General features: G+C 39.9%; 1 long non-coding RNA gene across 1 annotated transcript; it reads right to left on the minus strand.

Annotated features, from left to right (window-relative positions):
- Positions 1-13,615: 13,615 nt before the first annotated feature.
- Positions 13,616-15,325, minus strand: LOC132614264 (uncharacterized). Its single transcript, XR_009572228.1, has 3 exons — positions 15,048-15,325; positions 14,680-14,735; positions 13,616-13,916 (listed from the first exon to the last, which is right to left on the minus strand). It is a non-coding gene; the product is annotated as an uncharacterized LOC132614264 (long non-coding RNA).
- Between the last annotated feature and the right edge of the window lie 3,073 nt (positions 15,326-18,398).

The following is an 18,398-nucleotide window of genomic DNA, read 5'->3' on the forward strand; positions in this document are numbered from 1 at the left end:
CGTCGTCGTACATCTGCATAAGATTTCTGACGACTCTGAGCTGTACGCAATCGTTCCTGAATAAGCTTTACCTTTTCGATAGCCAGATGAATAAGGTCTGGCCCAAATAAGTTTGCTTCTCCGACTTCAAACCAACCGGTAGGAGACCTACCCTTCCTACCATAAAGAGCTTCATACAGAGCCATTTTGATACTAGCATGATAACTATTGTTATAAGCAAACTCTATCAAAGGCAAATGATCATCCCAACTTCCTTGGAAATCCAGTACACAAGCTCGTAACATATCTTCTAAGGTCTGAATAGTCCGCTCAGCTTGCCCGTCTGACTGCTGATGGAAAGCCGTACTAAGATTTACTCGAGTACCAAGACCTTCCTGAAAAGATTTCCAGAACTTTGTTGTAAACTGTGCGCCTCTGTCTGAAATAATTGACAGCGGAATGCCATAAAGGCGCACAATCTCCTTAAGATATAGCTTCCCATAGTCTTCAGCAGTATAGGTAGTTCTTATTGGCAGAAAATGAGCTGATTTAGTTAACCTATCAACAATCACCCAAATAGAATCGAATTTGCGGCGAGAACGGGGAAATCCCGTGACAAAATCCATATTAATCACTTCCCACTTCCATGCTAGGATCTCCATTTCTTGTAATAACCCACTGGGTTTCTGATGCTCGATCTTCACCTATTGGCAAGTGGGGCATTGAGCTACAAAGTTAGCAATATCTTTCTTCATGTCATTCCACTAGTAAAAGCCCTTGAGGTCATGATACATCTTGGTGGACCCGGGATGGATTGAATACCAGGAGCAATGAAATTTTGACATGATCCTATCCCGAAGCCCAGTTTCATTTGGAACGCACAAACGACCTCGATGTTTGAGGAACCCATTTGAATCCAGTTCGAAGGCTGAGATCCTATTTTGTTGCACTCCTTCCTTAATGTTAATTAAAATCGGATCTTCATACTGTTGAGTTTTTACATCTGAGGCAAGAGTCGATTGAGATATATTCTGTAACGCAATTCCAGTGTCTTCCGAATCCAGTAAGCGAACTCCCAATTTTTCCAAGCGATGAAGTTCTCTAGTCATTTCCAATTGTTCTGCTGGCACATACAATAGACTTCCCATTGATTTACGACTTAGGGAATCAACTACAACATTAGCTTTGCCGGGATGATATAAAATCTCAACATCGTAATCCTTTAGCAATTCAAGCCATCTTCGTTGCCTCAAATTCAATTCCTTTTGCCTAAATATATATTGAAGGCTTTTATGGTCCGTATAGATATCGACATGGACTCCATATAAATAATGCCATCATATCTTTAGAGCGTGAATCACTGCCGCCAGCTCCAGATCATTGGTTGGATAATTTTGCTCATGTTTCCGTAGTTGTCGGGAGGCATAAGCAATCACCTTACCATTTTGCATCAACACACATCCCAGGCCGGTGCGTGACGCATCACAGTATACAGTGTAACCCTCGGTGCCTTCTGGAAGGGTGAGGACAGGGGCAAATATCAACTTATCTTTCAATTTCTGGAAACTCCACTCGCACGCCTCTGACCATTGAAACTTGGCCCCCTTCTGAGTTAATTTTGTAAGAGGAGCCGCTATAGAAGAAAATCCCTCTATAAATCTTCGATAGTACCCGACAAGACCTAAGAAACTTCGGACTTCCGAAGCGGTTGTCGGTCGAGGCCAGTTCTTAACGGCTTCAATCTTCCGATCATCAACTTTAATACCTTCATCGGACACAATATGGCCTAGAAAAGCCACTGAAGTTAGCCAAAATTCACATTAGGAGAATTTGGCGTACAACCTTTGATCTCGCAATGTTTGCAACACCTTTCGGAGGTGATCAACATGTTCCTCCTCCGAACGAGAATATACCAAGATATCGTCAATGAATACAATAAGAAAAATATCCAAAAAGGGGCGGAATATGGTGTTTATTAGCGCCATAAACGCCGCAGGAGCATTTGTCAATCCGAAAGACATAACTAAGAATTCAAAATGCTCATATCTCGTTCGAAAAACTGTCTTCGGAATGTCTTCCCCTTTTACTCGTACCTGATGATACCCTGACCTTAAGTCAATCTTCGAGAAGCATTTAGCACCCTGTAGCTGGTCAAACAAATCATCAATTCTAGGCAATGGATATTTGTTCTTGATAGTCACCTTATTCAACTGCCGGTAGTCAATACACATTCTTAGTGAGCCATCCTTCTTGCGCACAAATAATACCGGTGCTCCCCACGGAGAAGTACTGGGCCTAATGAAGCCCTTGTCTAACAAATCCTGCAATTGCACTTTCAATTCACGCAACTCGGCGGGGGACATACGATAAGGGGGAATAGAGATGGGTTGAGTGTCCGGATACACATCAATTGCGAATTCAATTTCCCTTTCGGGAGGGCGGCCTGGTAATTCATCAGGGAATACGTCCTGATATTCATTAACTACAGGAACAAATTGCAAAGTTGGCGGTTCAGCTTCACTGCTCCTAACTAGAACTAAATGATAAATATACCCTTTGGAAATCATTTTTCGCGTCTTAAGGTAGGAAATAAACCTACCCTTTGGTGCTGGGGTATTGCCCATCCATTTTAAAACTGGTTCACCCGGAAACTGAAATTTCACAATTTTGGACCAACATTCAACATTGGCATAGCAAGAGGCCAGCCAATCCATTCCCATGACTCCACTAGATCAGCAACTGTTTCACGACCACATATCGTAACCATGCACTTACGATAAATTCGTTTTGTAATAACAGGTTCCCCGACCGGAGTAGAAACTAAGAAAGGCTTGGACAAAGATTCGGGCTTTATACCGAACTTATCAGCAATATAAGGGGTGATATAAGATAGCATGGAACCCGGATCGATTAATGCATAGACGTCATAAGAACAAATGGATAATATACCTGTCACAACATCTGGAGACGACTCAAGATCCTACCGTCCTGCAAATGCATAAATACGATTCTGGTTGCCGCTGGAAGCAGACACCTGACCTCTTCCCCTACCTTTACCTGCTGGGCCTGGAGAAGAACCTTGTCCAGGAGGGCGAACAGAAGAAGAAGAACATGCGATCGAACCTGTTGGCTGAGCCGGGCCTCTTCTACCACGAGACAGACAGTTTCTCATAACATGACCAGGCTGCCCACAAGAGTAACACACCCCCATACCTTGGCGGCACTAGCCAGAGTGGCCTTTACCGCACTGGTCACAACGGGGCAATGGAGGACTTGCCTGGCTAGATTCTCCTCTATAAGCAGGAACTGACGCTCTCGAGCCTCGACTCGGTCCAGAATAAGTGGGTCTATCATAACGCTGCCTCTAGAACCTAGAGGGTGTACCAGCCGCTGAAGGATCTGATCTTCTATAAGAATGGGGCCTATAATCTTCCTGATAAGCACCTGAATAACCTGCGGATCTGGCCCGCTTGTAATTGCCCCTCCTCGGGTCTTGCTCAGTACGCTGTCGGTGTTCAAGGTCCTCTAAATTTTGAGCGTACGCCTGAATACGAGCAATATCCATACCACTCTGTAATGAAGCCATCATACAATCCTTAATCAAGTGAAGCCCAAGTCCCGTCACAAAACGATGTACCCTATCTTCCATTTCAGCTACCATCGTCCGGGCGTATCTCGCCAAGGAGTTGAACTTTAAGCTATACTCCCGAATGCTCATATTATTCTGACGAAGCAATAGAAATTCATCAGGTCTAGGTCTGCGAACCTCAGCGGGCAAATAATGATCCAGAAAGGCTCTGGTGAATTCCGACCACACCGTTGGAGGTGCGTTCGGCCCTCTCGATTGTTGCCAAGACTCATACCATACCGCGGCCACATCCCACAGTCTATGAGAAGCTAGCTCCACTGATTCTGTGTCAGAAGCATGCATTACCCTTAAAGCGCGGCCCATTCGATCTATAAAGTTCTGAGGGTCATCCTTCGGGTTTGTCCCCGTGAACACCGGAGGGTCCAGGGTATAAAAATCATGTACTCGGGAACTAACAGCCCTCTCCGGAAGGCCAGCCTTCCGCTGAGTCTGAGCAGCCACCAATCTAGTCAATAACTAGACTGCGTCTCATAAGTCCTGTTCTGTAGCAGCGGGATGAGGAGCTGGAGGCTGAGGAGCCGGAGGGTCTGGAGCCCTATCTTGCTCTTCCGCACCGGATGGAGTAGAGGTAGCATGCGAGGGGTAGCGCTCTGAGCCTCGCTATTCCCTAACTCAGGTGGTGGTACTCGGCTCGGGCCTTCCCCAGTAGTACCCAATATTTTACTGACTTTCTTCTTTCTCGGAGGCATCGCTGAAAATTAAACACGGAAAGATCAGATAGTTGCATTCTTAACTTGGCTCTATCACACGATCTAGAACAATGAAGAAAATTACCTTCCTAAATGTCCTGTAACCTCCTAGCTATAGATATGGTGCACGACATATCGATAACTAGGACTCTACTGGACACGGCTCATGGACATCCCTAGGACTGAACCGCTCTGATACCAATTTGTCACACCCCGACGCTGAGTGTGACAGGTTCCGACCCGTAGGCCGAAGTCACATGACTTAACTGTTACTTAGACATCACATACCATAACTCAAGAACATCTACTCGCTGAAAAGGACACACATAAAGGTATTCGATAAATCAACACATATATACACATGCGGACCGAAAAGGTCGCTACAACATCAAGTATATCTTAAAGCTGGCAAGGCAATCAAAACATGTCAAGAAGCCAAAACAAGGCCGACAAGGCCATACATAATATTTACATATCCCACAATGTCCATGAGCCTCTAAGAGTATACATATGAACATATATTACACTAACAGGAAAGTACCAAAAGATAGCAAGCCCGGAGTAGTGGTACTTGCTAACACCACTAAAGCTGGAAATCCTACTGCGGTTGCTCTTCAATAAATCTGTCAGAGCTTGCAGCACGAAATGCAGCGTCCCGAGCAATGGAACGTCAGTACGAATAAAAGTACTGAGTATGTAAGGCAGGATGGTAATAATATAATTAAGATCAAAGGTGACATCGATATAGGCAAAAGAGAGAATCGAACATCTGAAATTAGCACAAATGTACAATGCATGATAAAATCATTTGTATGCATATAGGTATATATATATATATACATATATATATATACATACATATATATATATATATATACATATATATATATATATATATATATATATATATGTAATAGATAGTATCCATGCCCGGCCGTAAGTCTCGGTGTTATATATGTAAAATCATGCCCGGCCATTAAGGCTCCCGCATCCGGGCCTCCCGCGTCCGGGGCGATATCATAACATGCCCACTACAGTGGTGTGCGCATCTACGCGACATGCCCGGCCGACTATAGCGCGGCACGGTGTAGTAAAATAGTGCAGTACATTTATATATATGTATATACCATTATTGGTTTGGACTAAAAAAAATAACTGCGCAGAGTTCTGCTTTCCTTCCGCATCGCACAAGGTTCTGAGGGCTTCCGCTTTCCTTCCGCGATGCGGAAGGAAAGCGCAATGTCCTGAAGCTTTCTGCGCAGAACTCTGTTTTCCTTCCGCAGCAATGTTTTGAGGCTGGTTTTGAATGAGAAATCAAGGATCTGATTCTTGGCTTTTCGGGGTGACATAAGATCGTTAACCCCCGAATAGTTTATGGAATTCATATCGAGTCAAAGGGAATAATCGACGACGATGAGTGAAATAATGTCTTAAAACCAATCAAACAACAAGACCTTAAGATTGAAAATACAAGCATAAGAATGAAGTGGAATTTGTTATGGAACACTTGTGTCTATGTACCAATTGGATTCGTGCCAAAGAAAGAGGGAAACGAACACCTTACATATCTTATCTGTCGAGCCACCACTTAAAGAACTCCTTATATCGAGGCTTGCCTTTCGCCGGAGCCTATATATCATGAAATATATCATTAATCACACTTTCCTCATATATATATCCGTCACCTTTATAAGTAATGATTATGGAAGACTAATTTGGGTTGCGAAAATTTGGGCAGCACCTCTCCTATATCTTCGACTTCCTCCAAATGCTAAACAAACTTCCAAACAATACCAACAACATTAACAACAACATCCTCAACATTACACAAGACAATTATATATATATTTTTCATACAAATTTCTCTTCAAACTTCATCCATAAGCCAACAACATCAATATAACAAACTACAACTTTTATTCTTATAACTATTCCTTAATCAAGGTTGATAAGGGGAGAGATTCAAGGATTCATACCTTATTTTTACTAAGATAGCAAGATCTCCAATAATCACTTGTCCCCAAGCTAACCCCAACACAGAATGATATGATAATCGCGACTACAAGTTGTCCGGTCTTCGATTAGTATTCCGTAGCTCGAATTTTGCTCAAGATCCTCACTTCTATGTAATATTTAGGAACCATTTTGGTGCTGAATTTTCTGGAACTTTTTGGAGAATTTTGGATGAAAAAAATGAGGTTTTAATCCTTTTTATAAGGGCTGGGGTCGGCTGCACTGTAGTAGTACTGTAGCAGTGCTGCTACAGTACTGTAGCGACCCTGCTCTGTCAGTTCAGTTTGTAACGTCTATAATTCTCTACTCCGATGTCCTATCGATGAGCGGTTTGTTGCATTATAAACTAGACTCGACGAACTTCATTTTAGGATTTTGAAACACCTTAAAACTCCTAATACACATGGAGATATATCCCTCCCAAATTGACACAAATCCTATTTCAATTCTTTGATAAACTTATTTTCCTTGACTTACTTGGTCCCCGAGTCTTCCATAGATTATTATATGAACTCAAACCCTCGTAACCATGAAATAAATGCTCCACGTCTAGACTTAGACAACTAACGCCTAATAGATTTCACGTACACGACTACGAGGTGTAACACAGTCAGTGTGCACAATCAACAAGAATGTGGGGGTAGAAAACTAAAAGTAGGCATATTACCAGCTGTAAGTATGTATGTGTATGTGTGTGTATATATATATATATATATATATATATATATATTCGCTAGCCACGAGGCTGCCACAAGAGCGTCATAATCAAACAAAGGCCGACGAGGCCGTACATGACACCTATATACATAACACTGTCTATGAGCCTCTAGAAGTACATATACATGACATACTGGATGGGACAGAGCCCCGCCGTACCCAAAAGATGCATATACATAACATGTCAATATAGCATATACCAAAAGAGCAAGCCCGGTACAATGACACTTGCTGACGACCCACTGAAACTGAATAGGTCCTCCGCTCTGTCTGTGAGGACCTACAGCATGAAATGCAGCGTCCCGTAGGATGGGATGTCAGTACAGATAAAAGTACTGAGTATGTAAGGTAGGAAACAATAACGTATGTGAGACATAGATATAAAAGAATATAAGTAACCTGAGCCATCTGAGGACGTGCAATATGCAATGCATGAGTTTAAAATCATATGCAAGTATATAAATATAGTAGCATCATCGTCGTGTCATTATCAATCATCCTGCATTCGGGGTAACATCATAACATACCCACCTGCAGTGGTGTGCAAATCTACGTGCCTGCCCGGCCGACTATAGCGTAGCACGATGTAGTAAAATGATGAATACATATATATATATAATGCATGGCAGGAACTCATAAAATGACATCTGGGCCTTTCAGAGTGACGTAAGGTCGATAACCTCCGAAGAACATTATGGAAACTCGTATTAGCCTCAAAGAACCTTCCATGAGAGTAAGTCATCATACTATAAATCAAATCAACGTATATTAAGGTAAAATAATCATGCCCAGAGTATATGAACATAGCTAAGTCATCACAAATGAAGTACGAAGCATTAGAGTGGAGTATGTACATTATGGAACGTTCATTGACGTCTTATGTTGGATTCGTGCCAAGGAATAGAAGGAAAACAAACACCTTACATAACTGGTTGGTGTAAGCTTCGCAGTGCTCTTATTCCGCAGCTTGACCACCATCTTGACCTATAATAACGACGTCTTTCGCTATGCCAAGAACACATTTGTATATCATGTATATCATTGGAGAATTTGTCGTATTGTGACTCGGACATCATTTCTTCTATTTCTACTACTCCTCCAGAGTTCAAAACAACCATAACCATACTAAATTCACCAAATTCTAGCCATAATACAACTTACAAAACAACCAAACAGTCCATACAACAACAACAACATCAAAATACGATTCCCCGCTATTAATTCGGTATTTCTCATCCAACAATTTAGCTATGACCTGGACGAACTTAAATAAATATAGGAGAGGAGAATTCTTACCTTATATGCCAAGAACTATTCTTCTTTCACCTTACTTCACTTCGAAGAATTCTCAAATTTGCTATCATCCGGAGGAATCCGACATTACAATCACGTTACCAACGTTGACATAACCTTTATGTCGTTATTTGTATTTATTGCTTCACGATCCCAACTGGAAGATGTAGTTGCTAACAATACACTTCGTCGCCTATGTATATTTTCCAAGAATGGAATTGCTTCAATTACGTTCAATTTCCATGAAAAGAGGTTCTTGTATACACAAATTCTATGTGAAGCTTTCCAAAAATAAAATGTTATCTCTATGTAGATCTTATTATATTGGCTGTAGGTCAACTCATATATATATATATATATAGACATATTAATCCTTTTCCACCAAATGATGCCACCGTTACACATAGTAATGCCTAGTCACTTAGTTGTTTGTTCCTACGGTGCCATGTGGAGTGCATCCACTTAACATCTATCCATTTATCATTATTTAAATCATTTATTCCACTGCAACTTACCATTTAATCAATTACACACATATTTAATTTTTTGGTCTCAATTTGCTTAAATATCAATTTTTTTAATACACTTTATCTACTCATTATCATGATCATGTGGTATGACACTTGTCCATAGCCTCATTTTCTACACATAAAATATTTTTTCCAATCGTCGTCGTCACGCTTCTCTATCTTAAATTATTTCGGGACTTCACCCTTTTATACACTAAGCTCTTGATTTGCATGCTTGAATATGATCAAATCCTCCGTGCTCAGGTAAATTTTCTCATGTTGGACGGTTCAATCTACTAGTCCAAAACTATGGGGTTTTATAGCTTGGACCATATTTCATTCAAATAAATGTTGAACCTCAACGAAACTTATTTTCTTCAATTCGTTTAACTTCTAATCCTTACGACATATCCCTACTATAATTCTAACACCTCATACTCTTGGGGATAACCTCGTTATCCGCTACTTATGTCATCTAACTTGAACGCTTTTTGATCCACAAAAACACGGGATGTAACATCTTCCCCTCCTTAGGAAGATTCGTCCTCGAATGTAGGGGTGCTATATTTTACCCATCTTTACTTTGTAAGTTATAGCTTGGTCCAAGTCCTTCTTGTAATACCTCGTTTCAAACGTCATCTCATTTTCGGAGTCAGAGTTAATAGCCTTCATCGCATCATGCGTTAATAAAATAAAACAAGAGAGCGTTAGTTACTAAAGTCCTTTAGTCCGATACAGATCAAGGTATTGATTGCCTTTGTACATTAGGTCCTGCTCTTGGTTCTCCTCGTATTGATTCGCCTTGGACATCTCCTACTATATCCTCCCATTGTCAGTTAAATCTTGTCGTCCTCTAACCTCCGCATTCTAGGATTAATATGGCTAACTTACTTCATATCCTCAAGGATCATCTTGTTCTTCAAGTTTACTTCAACTGATTCATGACGAATTCGTCTCGTGAAGGCGTGAGGTGCAACCCCCTTCCCCTTAAGAATATTCGTCCCCAAATATAGGAGCATATGGGGAGGTTTTATTCTCACCAGAACTTTATGAAATAGAAACTAGCTCCACTGTAGTATAACCGTGGAGACGTGCAATAGAATCTCAGCAGTATTTATTTGAAGAGGAATTAGGGATATTGAGTTTCTTTCTTTGTTGACGCTTATAAGATCGCAGTCTTGTCCGTAATCTACAGATTTTGCTCATTGTCATACAGTACACTTGGCTTTCTTACTTAACAATCCTGTAGAACTCCATTCATCCCAGCTGAGTTGGCTAGCTCGCAAAAGACCCTATTATCTACCTGATGGATTATACCGGGCCTAACTATTCATCCGCAGAGACCATCTGATAGGAATCTTATACTTCTTCCCATATAAAGCTTTACAAGGGCCATTTTGAGATTGTTGGGCAGCTGGTGTTATAATTCACTTTCATTTACGCTAATGCGTGAGTGTTCACTTCTTGACTTCATTCGGTCATTTAATCGTGGATGAAACCATTGGGTCATTTAATCGTGGATGAAACTAAGGCGTGATCTTGCACGTATTTTTCTGGAACCCCGTATTTGAAGCCTTCTGAACGCTTACTCTGGTTCTGCAACACCCATTCTACTCTTGACCTAGTTACAATTTTCTTTTGCTGATAAGACCTATGTCTAGATTCCACCAACATGTTTCATTTTAAAGTCCAGAATTGTTAGCTTGTAGGTTAACGCGATCCACCTACCCAAAGAGCGATTTAGGATTACTAGTGAGAGTTGAAATATTATTTCATCCTTACGTTAGTCACCTGATTGGTCCTCCTTTTTATACCTCATATGTATTAGTGATTACGCCAGCCATGTGACTCATCATAGGCGATGACCCTATATACAACCAATTGTCTGAGGATAAGATTGATTCCCTTGAATTCTTAATATACCTCGATTTACACTGGATAACTTGGGATAACAAGTGTGATATATAGATCACTGCCATGATTTAATACCATATTCTCATTATGTCTACCGTACAATATTGGCTTTGGCACCTCAAAACCCCGTCCTTTTCTCCCTTCCTCCTGCCGTTACCTGAGTTCACCGAAGTCGCTCCTTAAAATTACAGAACAGGGCCGGATCTTCTTATTGTTGCCTTCTTAATTTATGTTTGAACAATCCCCCTTTCCACTATTCAACCGTCGGGCACTTCCTCATTAGTCCAGATATGTTAAACTAGCCATAAATTGGCGATTGAAGGTGTCGACTACCATATTCGCTTTATTAACTTGCGTCGAGTACTGCTATCATCATTTCTCTAATGCCTCAAGTTCTCTGCCCTGTTCATAATTTGATATTTTGCTTAAATGTGCACAACCTATTCTTAAAACTAGTAAAGATGCCCAAAGGGTCGTTATATGTGGTGTGTCGTCTTATTTCATGCGCGCGTGCCTGGTTGCTAGTTTCAAACCATGGGTCGAGAACTCCTATCGTGCTTCTTTAACTATTCTTATGCACAATAATTATTTTCTTGCTTGTTGACACATACACCATAGGTGCATTAACTCATGTTGCGGTCCCCACATGACTTAGAACTTTACTAAATACAATATCCTGAACAGCACTCTTAATCCTAATTTGATAGTCGATAGGTGTGATAGGTAAGTCACTCACATACTTTAGGTTTAAATTTTAACCCTTTTGGAGATTATCGATATTGCGGAATAACCTGTTTACAGAAATCGAGATCAGTTCACCATGTTTAGAATGAATTTCTGCTCCTTCATCTCTTGGTTAACACTTTTGCCTCGATTATAATTTGAAAAGCTTCCAGGTCCATACTGATGTCACGGGTTCCTCGTAGAGTCACATTACGACTTTATTGCTTTACCAATTCTCCATGCGTCCTCTACCCAATGCTTACCCTACGATAGTATTTACTTATTGGGGACAATTGAATCACTTCATGCACAAGGTACCACTGGTTTGCAACTAGCATCTCAACTTGATGAACTTAGCTTTAACTCACGACATATGCCTTAAATAACCGCCTTTAATAACCTTCCACGGTTATTGTTATTCTGTACGCCCCCTTTTTTTTATTTGTCCAATTACTTATTGAAAATCGCAATGCCTATTATTGCCGAAGTTCTTCGAGATCCTAACTCGTATTCAGCTTAACCTTATTCAACGCTGGTACCTCCTAAGTCGCGAAGTTAAGTCAATCTATGACAACTTCTTCTTGAAATAGTCAGTTCGCCTTTCCTAACAAATATATATAACCTTGTGACTTCTATCCTTCCTATTCTTTAACTTATATTTCCACAGTTGTTTTTTTCTTGTCCAGTTATTATACCGCACCATGATCCCATCCGCACTGTTATAGCTATCTAATAACATTCACTCGCTTCTTACATCTATTTCTAATACTGCACTTATTCTACCGCCTCTACTAGCTTTACTATATTATCTTACTTCTGAAAATTTTTGCTTGTTGTTTCTCTCTTTTCGTTAACCGGGCTCGTCAGTCAGTTGTTTAGTATCTCCTCTTCCCCAGAATACGGGTCACCTTAAAGGAAGTACTTATTCCATGGGCAAGGATTCAAATACCCAGCTTTCTGCATCTTGCACCTCATTCCTAACGCTTTTCTTATCCTACCCATCTTTATCGACCTCACCGTCCCATCCTATTATGCAAATTCCCAACAGAACATCCTTCCATTTCTAGCTTCCCTTCTCCTTACCATGCCTGTTAATGCCTTTTCCTTAGTGGTAACACATGTTACATCGAGGCAAGTGTATATCCCCTGAACAAAGATCCAATTATCTAGCCCCCTATGTCATCTACTGCTTCAATAGCCACACCTGACTATACCATCCTTCAGTATATTAAGCATATACATTTCCTTCGCCTAGTGAGGGACTATAGCATGTTCCTCGGCAATAATACTCAATCCAACCACTAGCTCCAATGCTAAAGATATAACCCGTACTAGATTCTGAATCCTCGTTCCTTCCTAAAGCTGCCTTCATTGAAGTCCAGAGGTTGCAACTGAATGAGTGCTAATAACTATGCACTTACCACCATTGGAAGTGGAGCCATAATACTCACGTTGCTTCGTTTGAGCCTTAACTACTTAAAAGTCCTACTCTTTTCGTACCTTATATCCTTTCCGCCACAGTTTCAGTCTTTAAAACTCCCTACCTTCCTTTTGATGTCCTCTTACCTCTTTCTCCCGCACACAATTAGGATGATAATTCAAATCCTGGTGTTCTATCTTATACTCGCACACCTGGTGCACACATGATCTGATAGATGCTTAAATTAGTTTTGTCATAAACAAGGGTTCAGATTGAGTCCTTACAACTCCATTCATTCCATTGCTCCCACCAAATGTCTTACTAATCGTCCGTATCTTAGTTTTGGGGATCGTCGTATCGTATAAGGAAAATTAGAAATGAACTTCTTATGACTCGGCTCAATCACACGATCTAGATCAAGAAAGAAAGGAAACGACCCTAAATGTCGAGTAGCCTCCGGCTTATAAGTATGGCGCCCTACACACCCATAAACAAGACTCTACTAGACGTGGCTTATAGACATCCTTAGGACAGACCTGCTCTGATACCAAGTTTGTCATACCCAAATGAGGGGCATGATGGATACCCAACACTATCGACCGAGAACCACCTGGCGTATACTGACATGACCTCAGTACAACTATCCTGGCTTGTAATGTGATCTCACTGTAACATAGAAAGAACACCTGCACACAGAGAAGGCCCAATACAAGTGAAGACATATATATATTCGCCAGCCGGCGAGGCTGCCATAAGAGTGTCATAATCAAACTATGGTCGACGAGGCCGTACATGACACCTACATACATAACACTGTCTATGAGCCTCTAGAAGTGCATATACATGACATACTGGATGGGACAGGGCTCCGCCGTACCCAAAAGATAAAAATACATAACATGTGAACATAGCATATACCAAAAGAGCAAGCCCGATACAATGACACTTGCTGACGACCCGCTGAAACTGATAGTCCTACTGAAGAGGTCCCCCGCTCTGTCTATCAGGACCTGCAGCACGAAATGCAGCGTCCCGTAGGATGGGACGTCAGTACTGATAAAAGTACTGAGTATGTAAGGAAGGAAACAATAACATAAGCGAGACATAGATATAACAGAATAGAAGTAACATGAGCCATCTGAGGACGTGCAATATGCAATGCATGAGTTTAAAAATCATATGCAAGTATATACATATAGTAGCATCATCTTCGTGTCATTATCATATCATCATCATCCTGCATCTGGGGCATCCCGTGTTCGGAGTAACATCATAACATGCCCAACTGCAGTGGTATGCACATCTACGTGCCTGCCCGACCGACTATAGCGTAGCGCGGTGTAGTCAAATAATGAATAAATATAAATATATATACATATATATATATATATATATATATATATATATATATATATATATATATATATATATATATATATATATATATATATATATATAGATAATGCATGAGAGGAACTCATAAAATGACATCTGGGCCTTTCAGAGTGACTTAAGGTCGATAACCTCTGAAGAACATTATGGAAACTCATATTGGCATCAAAGAACCTTTCCATGAGAGTCAGTCATCATAATAGAAATCAAATCAATGTATAGTAAGGTAAAATGATCATGACCATAGTATATGAACATAGCTAAGTCATCACAAATGAAGTACGAAGCATTAGAGTGGAGTATGTACATTATGGAACGTTTATTGATGTCTTATGTTGGATTCGTGCCAAGGAATAGAAGGAAAACAAACACCTTACATACCTGGTTGGTGTAAGCTTCGCAGTGCTCTTCTTCCGCAGCTTGACCACCATCTTGACCTATAATAACGACGTCTTTCACTATGCCAAGAACACATTTGTATATCATGTATATCATTGGCGAACTTGTCGTATTATGAACCAGACATCATTTCCTTTATTTATACTACTCCTCCCAAGTTCAAAACAACCATAACCATACTAAATTCACAAAATTCTAGCCAATATAGAACTTATAAAACTACCAAACAGTCCATACAATAACAACAACATTAAAATACGATTCCCCGCTATTAATTTGGTATTTCTCATCCAACAATATAGCTATGACCTGGACGAACTTAAATATATATAGGAGAGGAGAATTCTTACTTTATATGCCAAGAACTATTCTTCTTCCACCTTACTTCACTTCGAAGAATTCGCAAATTTTCTATCATCCGGAGGAAGCCGACATTAGAATCACATTCCCAACGTTGACATAAACTTTATGTCGTTAGTTGTATTTATTGCTTCACGATCCCAACTGGAAGATGTAGTTGCTAACAATACACTTCATCGCCTATGTATATTTTCCAAGAATGGAATTGCTTCAATTACGTTCAATTTCCATGAAAAGAGGTTCTTGTATACACAAATTCTAACAGAAGCTTTCCAAAAATAAAATGTTATCTCGATGTATATATATCCATTTACATGTTAATCCTTTTCCACCAAATGAGGCCACCGTGACACATAGTAATGCCTAGTCACTTAGTTGTTTGTTCCTATGATGCCATGTGGAGTGCATCCACTTAACACTTATCCATTATCATTATTTAAATTATTTATCTCACTGAAACCCACCATTTAACCAATTACACATATATTTAATTTCTTGGTCTTAATTTGCTTAAATAGCAATCTTTTTAATACACTTTATATACTCATTATCATGATCATGTGGTATGGCACTTGTCCATAGACTTATTTTCTATACATAAAATATTATGTCTTAAATCATTTCGGGACTTCACCCTTTTATACACCGAGCTCTTGATTTGCATGCTTGAATATGACCAAATCCTCCGTGCTCAGGTATATTTTCTCATGTTGGACTGTTCAATCTACTAGTCCAAAAATATGGGATATTATAGCTTGGATCATATTTCATTCAAATAAATGCTGAACTTCGACGAAACTTATTTTTTCAATTCGTTTAACTTCTAATCCTTACGACATATCCCTACTGTCATTCTGACACCCCATACTCTTGGGGATAACCTCTTTATCTGCTACTTATGTTGTCTAACATGAATTCTTATTCACGAAAATACGGGATGTAACAGAGTCGTGAGTCTGCTATATCTTTTTAGTTATGAGAGTATATTGTCAGTTTGCATGAACCAGGAAAGGTTTATTAGTATTTCATGTTTTATTGGAGTTGCAATTGTATCCCTACTAATTTCGTAGGTCAATTGCAGTTCTCATTGTTTTTTAACCGGATGTACCCGAAGAGACAATTGCAGTTAGCATTGATTGCTGCGAATTGTTTCTGATAAAATCATCGACTAGTTTTTCCTTTCCGAAGTAGCAATGTGATTAATTAGTTGACATGATCAACTTGACTAACAACTGTTTGCAGGAAACATCTTTGACATAAAAATGTCTATAGATAGTGAGCAAGTAAAAGTAAGCAGGTACGTAAGTTCTTTCCATATGTTCACTTCAATTAGGGATTCGTTGTCCGCATTTTCTTGGAAGTATCGCCATCTAATACATGGTATATATAAAAGGGAAATTCCGCTATATAACTCAGACTTAGTCCTTGCATAACTACGGTAGAAAATTGGTACAACTAAAAAATTCAAAGAACATTCATTGGAAAAATGGATTCATTAGCTGCAAATTCTATTTCAAACTCCCCCATATCCGCCACTGATCCCTCTCCTCCACCTCAACAACCTCAGGTCACTCTTGCACCTTAGTGATCATTCAATTTCTTTCTTTTTATCGATTAAGTGATATCATTTGCGACTTAACCTAAGTTGCTCTCTTTTCTCTTGCCCTTTTTATTTTTTGTAGGAAGTAGGGCTGCTTATCAAACGGATCGAGCGGATAATTATGCTTAACGGTTCAGCTTATCAGATATCGATTTTTAAATGTATTAATCTGCTAGACAATCAATAAGAGGTCGATTGGTTTGGTATCGCGTTAGCAATTATTGGGTGGTTATCGGCCGGTGTATTGGCTAAATCTAAGAAAAAGTTAAAATTCAAAATTAGAACATGTAGTCCAACTTTCACCGATGAATTACATTAGCGACACAGTGAAGCGCTCAAAATAATGAATGAAGCCACTAGGCACAAACTAAACTACCTTCCTTATAATGGAATATGTGGAATTTGAATTTTCTTCCAAGTTCATTTTGTTTGACTGAAATAGTACTTCTACTCAAATGGGAATCATTTCTTGTAAACATGATATTCAAAATGATAAGCATGAATGAATTATGGAGCTATAACCCTAGAAGATAGTAGTTCTGCAATTTATTCATGAAACTAGGACATAACTATATTCTGAGTCATTCAGTCATAAGAATGAAGAATGAGGCAAAGGGAGAATCATGAATATTCCTTAATGTAGATAATTAGCCTCACATACCTATATATGCTCCAAAACTTGAAACTATTGGTCTGGAATTGAGAAGAATCCCAAAAGCCCCTGTCTTGAACCCTTAGATGGATTTTTGTAACGACCCGCTTGGTTGTTATAGTCTTTCAGCACTTTCGTCCCATTCCGAGCTTGGTTAGCTCATTTTTGACCCGATGGGACCATTGACATGCTTCCCGAGGTGTCTAGATTTGATTCGAGCGACTTTTTGTGAAATTTGAGCTTTAAGCGAGAAAGAGTTGACTTTTGCGTAAACAGACCTTTTTCGAAAATTCGTCGATTTCGAGAGGTCCAGATGATCTTTTAGAACTTGTGTGCATATTTGATTCAGTTCCCAATACACTCGAATGCATTTTGAGACTTGGGTTGGGAAGTTGAAAATGAGGTATCGGGGGTTGAGTTGGTCAACGAGACCTCTGTTGAGAATTCTGAGGCCACGGGTGCATTCGTAGCATGTTTTTATGTGTCTCTGTATATGTGGTTTGTGAGCAAATGGCATCAGGAGTTAGTTGGGATTTCGGTTAAGATTGAGATAATTTTTGGGGATTTCTGGTACTGGTGTCCGCTAGGGCGGCACCAGTATCGTCCTAGCGACACCACCATAGTGGTGGGATGGCCGCTGGGGCAGCCAAGTTCTTTGTGGCCATCGCCGGGACAGTGCCGTCATAGCGGTCCCGATGCCACTGTATCGATATCGGGCCTGTTATGTTCATTAAGTGTGTATTAAAAAGCCCTTTGTCTATCATTTATTACTATTCCGAAAATTGAGCTTTGGGGAGAAACTCTAGAGGATTCTTGGAGAAGCTTCTTGGTGGTAAGTCCTTCTAATCTCCTTGCTAATTCATTATTTCTAATCATCTTAGAATTCCTTCCCTTGTTAGTTCATTAAGTGTTGAACATTAAAGTGAGCTTAATGAATGTTCTATCTAGGCTTCTAATTGACGAAATTGATTTGGTTTAGGCTAGATATGATGTATATAAGGTTGTTAATTATATACCTTCCATTATTATTGCTGGATTCTTGAATTTAAGGGTTAGAGTTTATACCCAAAATTGGCGATTTTTCTTGGT

This window comes from Lycium barbarum, chromosome 10, assembly GCF_019175385.1.
Source record: "Lycium barbarum isolate Lr01 chromosome 10, ASM1917538v2, whole genome shotgun sequence".
NCBI lineage: Eukaryota > Viridiplantae > Streptophyta > Magnoliopsida > Solanales > Solanaceae > Lycium > Lycium barbarum.